Source organism: Oncorhynchus mykiss, chromosome 5 (genome assembly GCF_057628025.1).
Source record: "Oncorhynchus mykiss isolate SJ-2025 chromosome 5, ASM5762802v1, whole genome shotgun sequence".
In the NCBI taxonomy this organism is placed as follows: Eukaryota; Metazoa; Chordata; class Actinopteri; order Salmoniformes; family Salmonidae; genus Oncorhynchus; species Oncorhynchus mykiss.
In genome coordinates this window covers 61,080,100-61,091,178 of record NC_143026.1, presented here as the reverse complement: position 1 = coordinate 61,091,178, position 11,079 = coordinate 61,080,100, and the positions used below count along the sequence as shown (strand labels likewise).

The window sequence follows — 11,079 nt, the reverse complement described above, 5'->3', positions numbered from 1 at the left end:
CCCACTTGGGACAGAAATACTCCTCAGTCTCCACAGCTGTCTGGGTGACTGGTCTTAGACGATCCTGCATGTGAAGAAGCCGTAAGTGGAGGTCCTGGGCTGGCGTGGTTACACGTGGTCTACGGTTGTAAGGCCGGTTGGACATACTGCCAAAATGACGTTGGAGGCGGATTATGGTAGAGAAATTAACATTTAATTCTCTGGCAACAGCTCTGGTGGACATTCCTGCAGTCAGCATGCCAATGGCACACTCCCTCAACTTGAGACATCTGTATCATTGTGTTGTGTGACAATTTTAGTGGCCTTTAATTGTCAGTATATGTTTTCCTGTATTTACCCCCCCCCCCCCCCCCCAAAAAAAAAAAATGCTAATGTGGCTATCATGAAGAATTACAAATGCCATAATGATCTGGACAAGACTGACGAATCAGGGAAATGGTAAGAGACCTGGATGACATATCTAATTTTTGCTAAATGTAGTAATGAATAACTTGGCAACATTTTAAATGGACAATTTTGTGAACTATCTTGTGGAAGTTTTAAATTGACACAACACCAGTTAGCAAAGGTGTCAGCCAGAGATGACGTGCAGGAGCTTGCAGGGATTTGTCGTCTTGCATGATGTCTACTTTGATGCTAGCATTTTCGAAACTGAGTAAATGGAGCCGAATGTATTGATAAAAGTCACTTTGTTCGAGAGAGATTTACATGGTTATCAAAACGTCGCTCCTAGAGTGTACGGCTCTCTTTAATTTTCAAGGTTTCTAATCCGCTAGCCAGCACCACGCCTAAATAGGTGTGCGTTTCTTTTCTTCTAGATTATCAAAATGTCACGCCAGGGTAAGCCTTATTTTAAGTAGGGAGGCACCGATATGACAGTTTTGGACAATACTGATATTTTCCTTGCCAAAAAAAATGATACCGATATTTAACATTTTTGCAGCCTTTTAAGCATTCTAGCACAGTTAAATAGTTGAAACACACACACATTGACCAAAAGTTATTTTGTTGGCATTTACGTATGTCCCTATTACTAGTAAAACATAATCAAAACCAATTTCTTTCACTTACTTGCTGTGCTGTTTCGTTGTTCATTTGTTCAGTCTCAACCAGGATATCATCATAAATGTAAAGCAGTGAAGTTTCAGCTCTGTCTTTTCGTGGCTTCTCTTCCTCGGTGCGCACTGTCAGTGTGTCCGTTTCCATCTTGTCCAGCTGTGTCTAACATTTCACTTAAACCCTGTTTCTTGTCTGCATCGAAGTAGCAGTCCTTGTACCTAGCATCGAGCATGGTGGCAACACAGTAGAGGCTCAGAGAGAATGTTCCCGAATCACTTGTTCACAGCCTCTAGTAGAGTACCTTTCCAAGTTAAGCCGACGGTCTGTGTTCGTATTTTTGTTGAGCAGGCGTTTCAATGCCATGACAGAGGGTATCACGTCTGCTGCAGACACAGTTGAGCTTATTTCTCGAGTCAGTTGTTCGAATGGATCTAGGAGTGTTCATGTGTCAAACATGTTCTCAAATGCAATTGAAATGGCAGCAGCGGTATGAGAACCAGCACATTATTGAGCATGGAATACAGCTTTCCTCAGTATGAAATCCTCATGGACCCACTGTGCTGTCAGACTCATAATGCTCATGTGGCTGACATCGCTGGTCCAAATGTCAGTTGTGAAGCTAATAACAGTGACTCCCATAGCAAGTAGCTCATGGATGTGAGTTTCAACAATACTGTATAACAACATTTGAAAAACAGTGCCTACTTGGTAGTGTGTACCGGTGCCTGACCAGTCGGCGAAAGCCAACATCATCTACGACAGAGAAAGCTAGATTGTCAAGGGCAATGAATTTCACTATCTTGGTGTTAATGGATTTCGCCTTTGAGTTGTCTAGACAAAAGACTGCTCGATCCACAACAGCAGACATTGTGGGCTAGGTTAGGAATGCTGTTGCACGTGTTGCGCCTTATTGTTTGTGGCATCACTACGTCATCTACCTACGTTATATAGGTATGCACATCAGCTTTGACACCGGTTTTGCACATCGGCATTAAACTATACATCGGAACGATGCTGATGTTGGCATTTTTAGCCAATATCGGACAATTCTTACTAATATATTGTGCATACCTAATTTTCAGTGTTTCTAAAATTCCCTATGGGAAAAATTAATGATGGGAAAACGATTGGAACCATTTCCCTGTTTGACCTCTGTTTTCTGGGTATTGAGGTTACAGGGTTAAGGATTAGGTTAAAAATCACATTTTAAGAGAAATTGTAGAAATAGGTGGGGTACGACCAACACCACCGAGGTGAAACACCATTGTAATAGTTGCATCTATTTGATTTTATCTCTACTAGACAAATAAAAGACAAATCAAACTAAGCCGGTTTCCACTTTCGTCTGTGATGTTACAACTGTACTCAAGTGCATCACTCATCTAATATCTGTAGAGGGCGCTGAGCAATTTAATTTTTGGTGCAACAGTGCTTTGAATGGAATATCGCTTGCAGCTTTTTCTCAACTTTTTCCCACCGCGCGTAGCCCGCTAGAGAGAACCGTTCTCCTAGCAGCAGGATATTATGATGAAAGCACAATCGGGAATGATCTTTTCTAAATAAGAGTCCCCCTGCAAAGACATGCTAAACTGAGAATAGCTATTTTTTTTAGCCATCTCCTGCAATACTACTGTTTTTCACAGCATTGCAAACAGTGGTGTAAACATACCCCCAAAAAACTACTTAAGTAGTACTTTAAAGTATCTCCTAAAGTATTTACTATTTATATTTTTGACAACTTTTACTTAATTACATTTCTTAAGAAAGTCATGCAATTTTTAGTCAATATATTTTCACTGACACCCCAAAATACTTGGACTCTTTTCCAGTCCTTCAAAATGTAACAATTCTAAGGAGATGATTGTGGACTTCAGGAAACAGCAGAGGGAACACCCCCCTATCCACATCGATGAAACAGTAGTGGAGAGGGTAGTAAGTTTTAAGTTCCTCGGCGTACACATCACAGACAAACTGAATTGGTCCACCCACACAGACAGCATCGTGAAGAAGGCGCAGCAGCGCCTTTTCAACCTCAGGAGGCTGAAGAAATTTGGCTTGTCACCAAAAGCACTCACAAACTTCTACAGATGCACAATCGAGAGCATCCTGTCGGGCTGTATCACCGCCTGGTACGGCAACTGCTCTGCCCACAACCGTAAGGCTCTCCAGAGGGTAGTGAGGTCTGCACAACGCATCACCGGGGGCAAACTACCTGCCATCCAGGACACCTACACCACCCGATGTCACAGGAAGGCCATAAAGATCAAGGACAACAACCACCCGAGCCACTGCCTGTTCACCCCGCTATCATCCAGAAGGCGAGGCCAGTACAGGTGCATCAAAGCTGGGACCGAGAGACTGGAAAACAGCTTCTATCTAAAGGCCATCAGATTGTTAAACAGCCACCACTAACATTGCGTGGCTGCTGCCAACACACTGACTCAACTCCAGCCACTTTAATAATGGGAATTGATGGGAAATCATGTAAAATATATCACTAGCCACTTTAAACAATGCTACCTAATATAATGTTTACATACCCTACATTATTCATCTCATATGTATACGTATATACTGTACTCTATATCTTCTACTGCATCTTTATGTAATACATGTATCACTAGCCACTAACTATGCCACTTTGTTTACATACTATCTCATATGTATATACTGCACTCAATACCATCTACTGTATCTTGCCTATGCCGCTCTGTACCATCACTCATTCATATATCTTTATGTACATATTCTTTATCCCCTTACACTTGTGTCTATAAGGTAGTCGTTTTGGAATTGTTAGCTAGATTACTTGTTGGTTATTACTGCATTGTCGGAACTAGAAGCACAAGCATTTCGCTACACTCGCATTAACATCTGCTAACCATGTGTATGTGACAAATAAAATTTGATTTGATTTGATTCACACGCTTATTAAGAGAACATCCCTGGTGTTCCCTACTTACTCTGATTTCTCGGACACTCTAAACAGTCATGCTTCGTTTGTAAATGATGTCTAAGTGTTGGAGTGTGCCCCTGGATATCCAGAAATAAATCAATAAAACATGGTGCCGTCTAGTTTGCTTAATATAAGGAATTTTAAATTATTTCGACTTTTACTTTTGATACATGAGAATATTTTTTGCAATTATATTTACTTTTGATACTTAAGTATATTTAAAACAATTGTTTTAGACTTTTACGCAAGTAGTGTTTTACTGGGTGACCACCACTTTTACGTGACTCATTTTCTAGTAAGTTATCGTTACTTTTTTCTCAAGTATGACAATTAGGTACTACTTCCACCTCTGACTGCAACTACTTTTGACAAAATAAATTAAGAATTTGAAGTATTTTATCCCAGCATTTCTTTTTGAAGGTTACACAAATACTGGTATGCTGAAATTTAAAGAAATACACTTTGAAAAAACAAACAAATATATGTTATTGGAATTACTTTATGGAGGGGGTGGAGAACGAAGTGCTGCTGAATATGTACAAAATAGGTCTCCCTCCAAAACGACACCTATTTGGTTAGTATAGACCCTACTGAGAATTTCCCACCCCACTTTAGCTGAGACAAGTAGATTTGGTTTTCCCATGTAAAGTCTATTACAGTGTATTCCATTGGAGGATATAGATGGGGTGGAGTGAAAAGCCAGCAGCAGGCCGTGTGACAATCCCCCTAAACAACAAACCATATTTTGTTAGTAGAGACCCTAATGAGTATTTTTCCACTCCCCTTTAGCTAAGACAGGTAGAAAAGTTCACTCTACAGCCCAATTTTCTCAACATGCCAGCGTCAACATTGTATTTTTTCATTATTGGTCTTTAAAAAAATGTCAACCTTATTTTGGATTTGTTTTCATAAATTACTCATCGACATTTCTTGTTGGCACAATAAAAGTGTCTGCTGATAAAAATATATATATATATATTTGTAATCAGTTAATGATATTGGAATGTGTTGAAATGCGGGCTTTTATCTATATATTTTTTTATTGCCATAACTAAAGTGACGTTATCATTTGTGCTGCTGGCAGAATAGTACTTTGCTAGAAAAAGGAAGTAGAGTAGCTGGCTAGCAGTTATTAGTCAGCTCGATAAACCAGCAAGTAGGTTTGAAAAGGATGTACAATTCAACGTATTTTACTACAAGACAGGTTTTAATATTCGGGTAAGATAGCAATAGCAAACAGGTACACCACCTTGTAGATACATAACTTTGCGGGTTGCTTATGTTTTTGACTGTTAGCTAATTTAATTGCGTAATTTTACTGCTTGATTCTGAACGACAACGTCCTTAGCTAACAGGCTAACGTTAGCTGAATGTATTTGGTTAGCCAATCTTGATTTAATCAACAAGGGAACTACAAAAGCAGCTTTTTAAATTATCCGTCAGTTGTATGCGGGAAATACAATAAGGAAATGAGTCATCTTAGACGATGAGAAAAACAACTGAACAAGGTAAGATAATGTATGTTTATCTAGTAACAATGCTTGTTCTGAACGTAAGTTTGTCAATGAACAAATCAATGAAATATGGGAAGCAGACCCTAGACAGAATTGTTGTGCCGTATCCAAATCATTTGGTGTAGGAGTTTTAGGGAACGAAGTGTCGCTATAGTAATCAATAGTGATAAGACATTTCACTGCAGTTCATTGATGTCTATAATTCAAGTTACCTCAGTGTCTACTTCCTCTTTTGATTATCATTCCAATGTCCAAAAAAAGCAGCCAGACAAGTTGGTAGTGAACTTAACAAAACCCATTTGCCTCTATGCATTGTGACAACGAGTGCTCTTGCTCATTGTCTGAGCTTTACACATACAAGTGTCGCTGACATACGTTTTATGACACATCTTGGAGCAAAAAAGAGTGGGGTAGCCAAGCTTCAAAGTTAGAGGACTCTCTCCTCTGTAATTCAGTCCCACGTCCTTTCACCTCCACCCAACCACATTGCTGCCAAAATCCTCCACAGCATTGTAGCTACATTACTAATGTATGACCTGTGGAAAAACTTAATCACAAACAGAAAAAGACCAAATAGGAACAAGGTCGTTCCATGTCATTTCAGCAAGCCCTGACACCCATCATCTCTTATTACAGAAACAAATTCAGAACAGTTAGAAGATAAGCATTCTGGAAACATTATTTTGTTGAAATATAATTATATCTGAGAAATTAAGGTAATTGATTGCACCCATATTGGCCATTTACATTTTTTAAGATTCATATAATTTCAAATAAATATAGTACCCAACACATGATTTGGACCAAACTTTTTTTCTAATGAGTAAGACAACCATGGTACCACTTTTTTTTTTTTTTTTTTGCATTTGTGGACCAAATCCAATGAATAGGAGGGATTCTTTAAAAAAAAACCCACCTGGAACAGCACCATTTAGTGGTCAGAACCTGGTAAAATCAGGATGTAAGCTGGGACATAAACCCAACAACTTCAATTACTAATTTCTCTGGACAGGGGGGGGAAAACATCACCAAATTCACTGAAAATACATTACGTAGGATGAAGAAACAATACTCAGAGCCCCAGCTCCATACTACTTGTCAAACATAGAGAACTAATACTATATACTTGTTGTTGGGGTGGGATGTGGGTGTCTTGACCATTTCTTTGGGTTCCTCATGTCTAACTCATTGTTAGAAAATGTTTACTCCAACTTGGATTTTAGGTTATATTTTTAATATAATAATCCTATACATTTTAAATAGCCAACTTGTGTGCAATCAATTAGCTGAATTATCAGTGATCAAATTCAATTCAACAAAATAATGTTCCTGGAATACTAATCTCATCTGTTTCTAACATAAAAGATTTCAGAACAATCTGAGATGGGGAGTGCCAATCGTCTTTCTTGTGCTTTTTAAGGTGCAAGATCCCAACAGTGAAATTAGGTGTATGTTTAGCTGAAGTCTGTCATTCTTGAACTTGCTATTTGGTGTTATTCCAGTGGGGGTGTGTAATGTGCAAGTCATTTCCTTCTGATGAAATAATGTATTTACACTTCCCTCTGTAAGCTGCTCTGTTTGCCATGTGTCTGCATTTAGTGGCCCTTACAGCTTCAACTTCTTTGAAAGAGTTCTGTGCTGAACAAGATACAGCGACCATTTCGACCCCTAACTCTGATTAGTAAACCTGATTGGGGAACAGGAAACCAATGTAATAAATAGAGACTTTGTTTCATAGCTGACTCAAATGCCTTGGAATGTTAAAGATATGAAAGACAGGGTTTCATTTGAATAATTTTCTTCTGGATCCACTGCAGAAAGCACACTGGATCCACATAAAGTTTTTTTTGGTTTGTCTTAAGGGCCATATGGCCCCTGGCTCATACACCATTGCCCTACTGTTGTCAGGCTACTGGTGTTGGAAAAGTGGGAGGGTTTAAAGCTCAGGGTGACGTTCCATTTTTAGGAGTCGGGAGTTCTAATTGGCCTAAACAGCCTGGCGGATGCAATTGAGTGGAACTGTAGGTGGAAAGATGATCAACGTAATTTCTTTATCAACCAGATATGTCTTGATATTCACTCCATTTACAACACTTTGATAAAGGAATGCTTTGATACCTCATTTTACAAGCAGTCTATTCTCTCTGATGATAGGCTAATGTGATAGAAAATATTTGCAGTACATAGGCTAACTCAGTACATAGGCTAACTTAACAGAAATCCACACTTGTGTTGACTTCATCCACAATCCTTTTTCCTATTTGCACAGGCAACATTGCTTTTGCATAAGCAACTAAGCAGATGGAAAGCTCTTTTCAGAGAAGTCTCATCAGTTTGATTAATTCACCAAAACTAAACCTGTAGGTCTAGCACTTTAATACAGGAACTGTTGTTGTTCCCTGTTTTATGTCTTATCAAGCACACAGCATGTTACACAACTGCATTAAATGTTTACAATTTTTTAATTAGGTTATTTCCTAGGCCCTACATTTCTTAGTCTCATACTATAGCCTTAACGAATGATGCTACTTTACAATGAGTGTACAAAACATTAAGAACACCTGCTCTTTCCATGATACTGACAGCTATGATCCCTTATTGATGTCACTTGTTTAATCCACTTCAATTAAGGGAAGGTGACAGGTTAAATAATAATTTAAGCCTTGAGACAATTGAGACATTGATTGTGTATGTGTGTCATTCAGAGGGTGAATGGACAAGACAAAATATTTAAGTGCCTTTGAACAGTGTATGGTAGTAGGTGCTAGGGACAGCGGTTTGTGTCAAGAACTGCAACACTGCAGGGTTTTTCATGCGCAACAGTTTCCTGTGTGTAACAAGAATGGTCCACCACCCAAAGGCCATCCAGTTAACTAGGCACAACTGTGGGAAGCATTGAAGTCATCATGGGCCAGCATCCCTGTGGAACTTTTTTTTTTTACACCCTGTAGTCCATGGCCCAACGAATTGAGGCTGTTCCGAGGGGGAGGGGCACGCAACTCAATATTAGGATGGCGTTCCTAATGTTTGGTGTACTCTGTGTATGTCGGAGGCTTGAGTGTAAGCCATTGACTGTATGGTGTAGGCCTATTGTGTTTTTAATTGTGCGGAAATGTGTTTCTTATTTTTAGATGATGACTCTCAGAAGTGGTTAAGCAAAGTGATGTATATGGGTGGGTGCGTTTAGTGAAGAGATGAAAGCTGTCTGGGAACCATCTCTAGCCATCTTATCTCCCAAGCCTGTTCCTGACTGTGTCGTTCTGAGTTTCTCGAATAACTTGAAGTCACCCTCATTTTTCCACGCAGGCCCTAAGCAATGATGACTCATGGCTACTTTGCGAAATTAGGTCAGAGAAAGTATACTGAACAAAAATATAAACACAACATGGAAAGTGTTGGTTTCATGAGCTGAAATAAAAAATCCCAGAAATATTCCATGTGCACAGAAAGCTTATTTCTTTCTGATTTTGTGCACAAATTTGTTTAAATCCCTGTTAGTGAATATTTCTCCTTTGCCAAGATAATCCATCCACCTGACAGGTGTGGCATATCAAGAAGCTGATTAAACAGCATGTTCATTACACAGGTGCACGTTGTGCTGGGTAGAGTAAAAGGCCACTCTAAAATGAGCAGTTCTGTCACACAACACAATGCCACAGATGTCCCAAGTTGAGGGAGTGTGCACTTGGCATGCTGACTGCAAGAATGTCCACCAGAGCTGCTATTCAATGTTCATTTCTCTACCATAAGCTGCCTCCAACGTCATTTTAGAGAATTTGGCAGTACGTCCAACAGGCCTCAATCATTAGGCCCTAATCTATGGATTTCACATGACTAGGCAGTGGCGCAGCCATGGGTGGGCCTGGGAGGGCATAGGCCCACCCACAAGGGAGACAGGCCCACCCATGGCTGCACCCTTGCCCAGTCATGTGAAATCCATAGACTAGGGCATAATGAATTTATTTCAATTGACTGATTTCCTTTTGAACTGTAACACAGTAAAATAGCTGCCTGTTGCATTTTATATTTTTGCATCGTTTATAATTAAGTAGGCCTATGCATGACACATTCACTTTTTGTATGTGACTTCATAGATTTGAAACCATTCTGGTTTAATAGGTATCCATGTTTGGACTTGGAGTGTGGAGAAGGATGTGTATCCCAGTGCTGGCATTGCAGTGTTCTCTGTAACAAACCCTGAACAGTCCCTCTGCACTTCCATGGTCAGATTTTTTTTATTTTTATCCTCCAAATGGTAAAGAATATGATTTGGGAATCTGATCCTAGATCTGTCGTTCTTGTTAGAAACACTAATGAGTCTCCCAGCTCCCCCAGTCTGTTTATATGCTGCCTGGTCTACCTGTAGAGGTAGTCAAAGCCACCTGCCCTCGCATGATACTATACAACAGTCTCAGCAGTTATTCGGTGGCATTGAAATTATTTTAGAAGATGAAAGGACTTCAACTCACACAATTGCAGGATTCGAGACTGCGACCCAGTAGACCCTTTGACATGGCGATGCGACATCAATTTAAAATTGGTCGCTAGCGCTATTGTTTTCATTGGTCACATTTGTTTTTTAGTTTACAATTTGCTTTTTAAATTTTTTTATCAAGATTTATTAAAACAGCAATGGGTATGCAAACCAGGTATAAAAGTTTGTTCTGAAGTCATATTTAAATCTTTGCGATGGACAATTCAGTCATGAACTGTTTAAATAAAACATTTCTAAAGGCTTTACCAAAACTTTCCCAATTAAATGTTGTAAACTCTGCCATTACATTGTGAATATATATATATCTCTCTCTCTCTCTCAGCAAAAAATAAACGTCACTTTTTCAGGACCCTGTCTTTCAAAGATCATTCGTAAAAATCCAAACAACTTCACAGATGTTCATTTGTAAATGGTTTAAACACTGTTTCCCATGCTTGTTCAATGAACCATAAATAATTAATGGACATGCACCTGTGGAATGGTCATTAAGACACTAACAGCTTACAGATGGTAGGCAATTAAGGTCACAGTTATGAAAACTTAGGACACTAAAGAGGCCTTTCTACTGACTCTGGAAAAACACCAAAAGAAAGATGCCCAGGGTCCCTGCTCATCTGCGTGAACGTGCCTTAGGCATGCTGCAAGGAGGCATGATGTGGTCAGGGCAATAAATTACAATGTCCGTACTGTGAGACGCCTAAGACGGCGCGACAGCGAGACAGGATGGACAGCTGATCGTCCTCGCAGTGGCAGACCACGTGTAACAACACTTGCACAGGATCGGTACATCTGAACATCACAACTGCGGGACAGGTACAGGATGGCAACAACAACTGCCCGAGTTACACCAGGAACGTACAATTCCCTCCATCAGTGCTCAGCCTGTCCACAATAGGCCGAGAGAGGCTGGACTGAGGGCTTGTAGGCCAGTTGTAAGGCAGGTCCTCACCAGACATCACCGGCAACAATGTCACCTATGGGCACAAACCCACCGTTGCTGGACCAGACAGGACTGGCAAAAAATGACTCAACGAGTCGCAGTTTGTCTCACCAGG

General features: G+C 39.9%; 1 protein-coding gene across 27 annotated transcripts in view; it reads left to right on the top strand.

The window, feature by feature from the left end:
• The first annotated feature begins 5,091 nt into the window (after positions 1–5,091).
• LOC110524184 (unconventional myosin-IXb) overlaps positions 5,092–11,079 on the top strand; it is a 95,347-nt gene continuing 89,359 nt past the window's right edge. For 19 of the 27 annotated variants that reach the window (XM_090235413.1, XM_090235416.1, XM_090235410.1 and 16 more), the window contains exon 1: positions 5,092–5,523. The gene's annotated coding sequence lies outside the window, so the exon portion shown is untranslated. Of the gene's footprint in view, positions 5,524–9,648; positions 9,753–11,079 lie in introns of all 27 variants that reach the window. The other 8 variants (XM_090235415.1, XM_090235411.1, XM_090235402.1 and 5 more) reach the window with 2 other exon arrangements.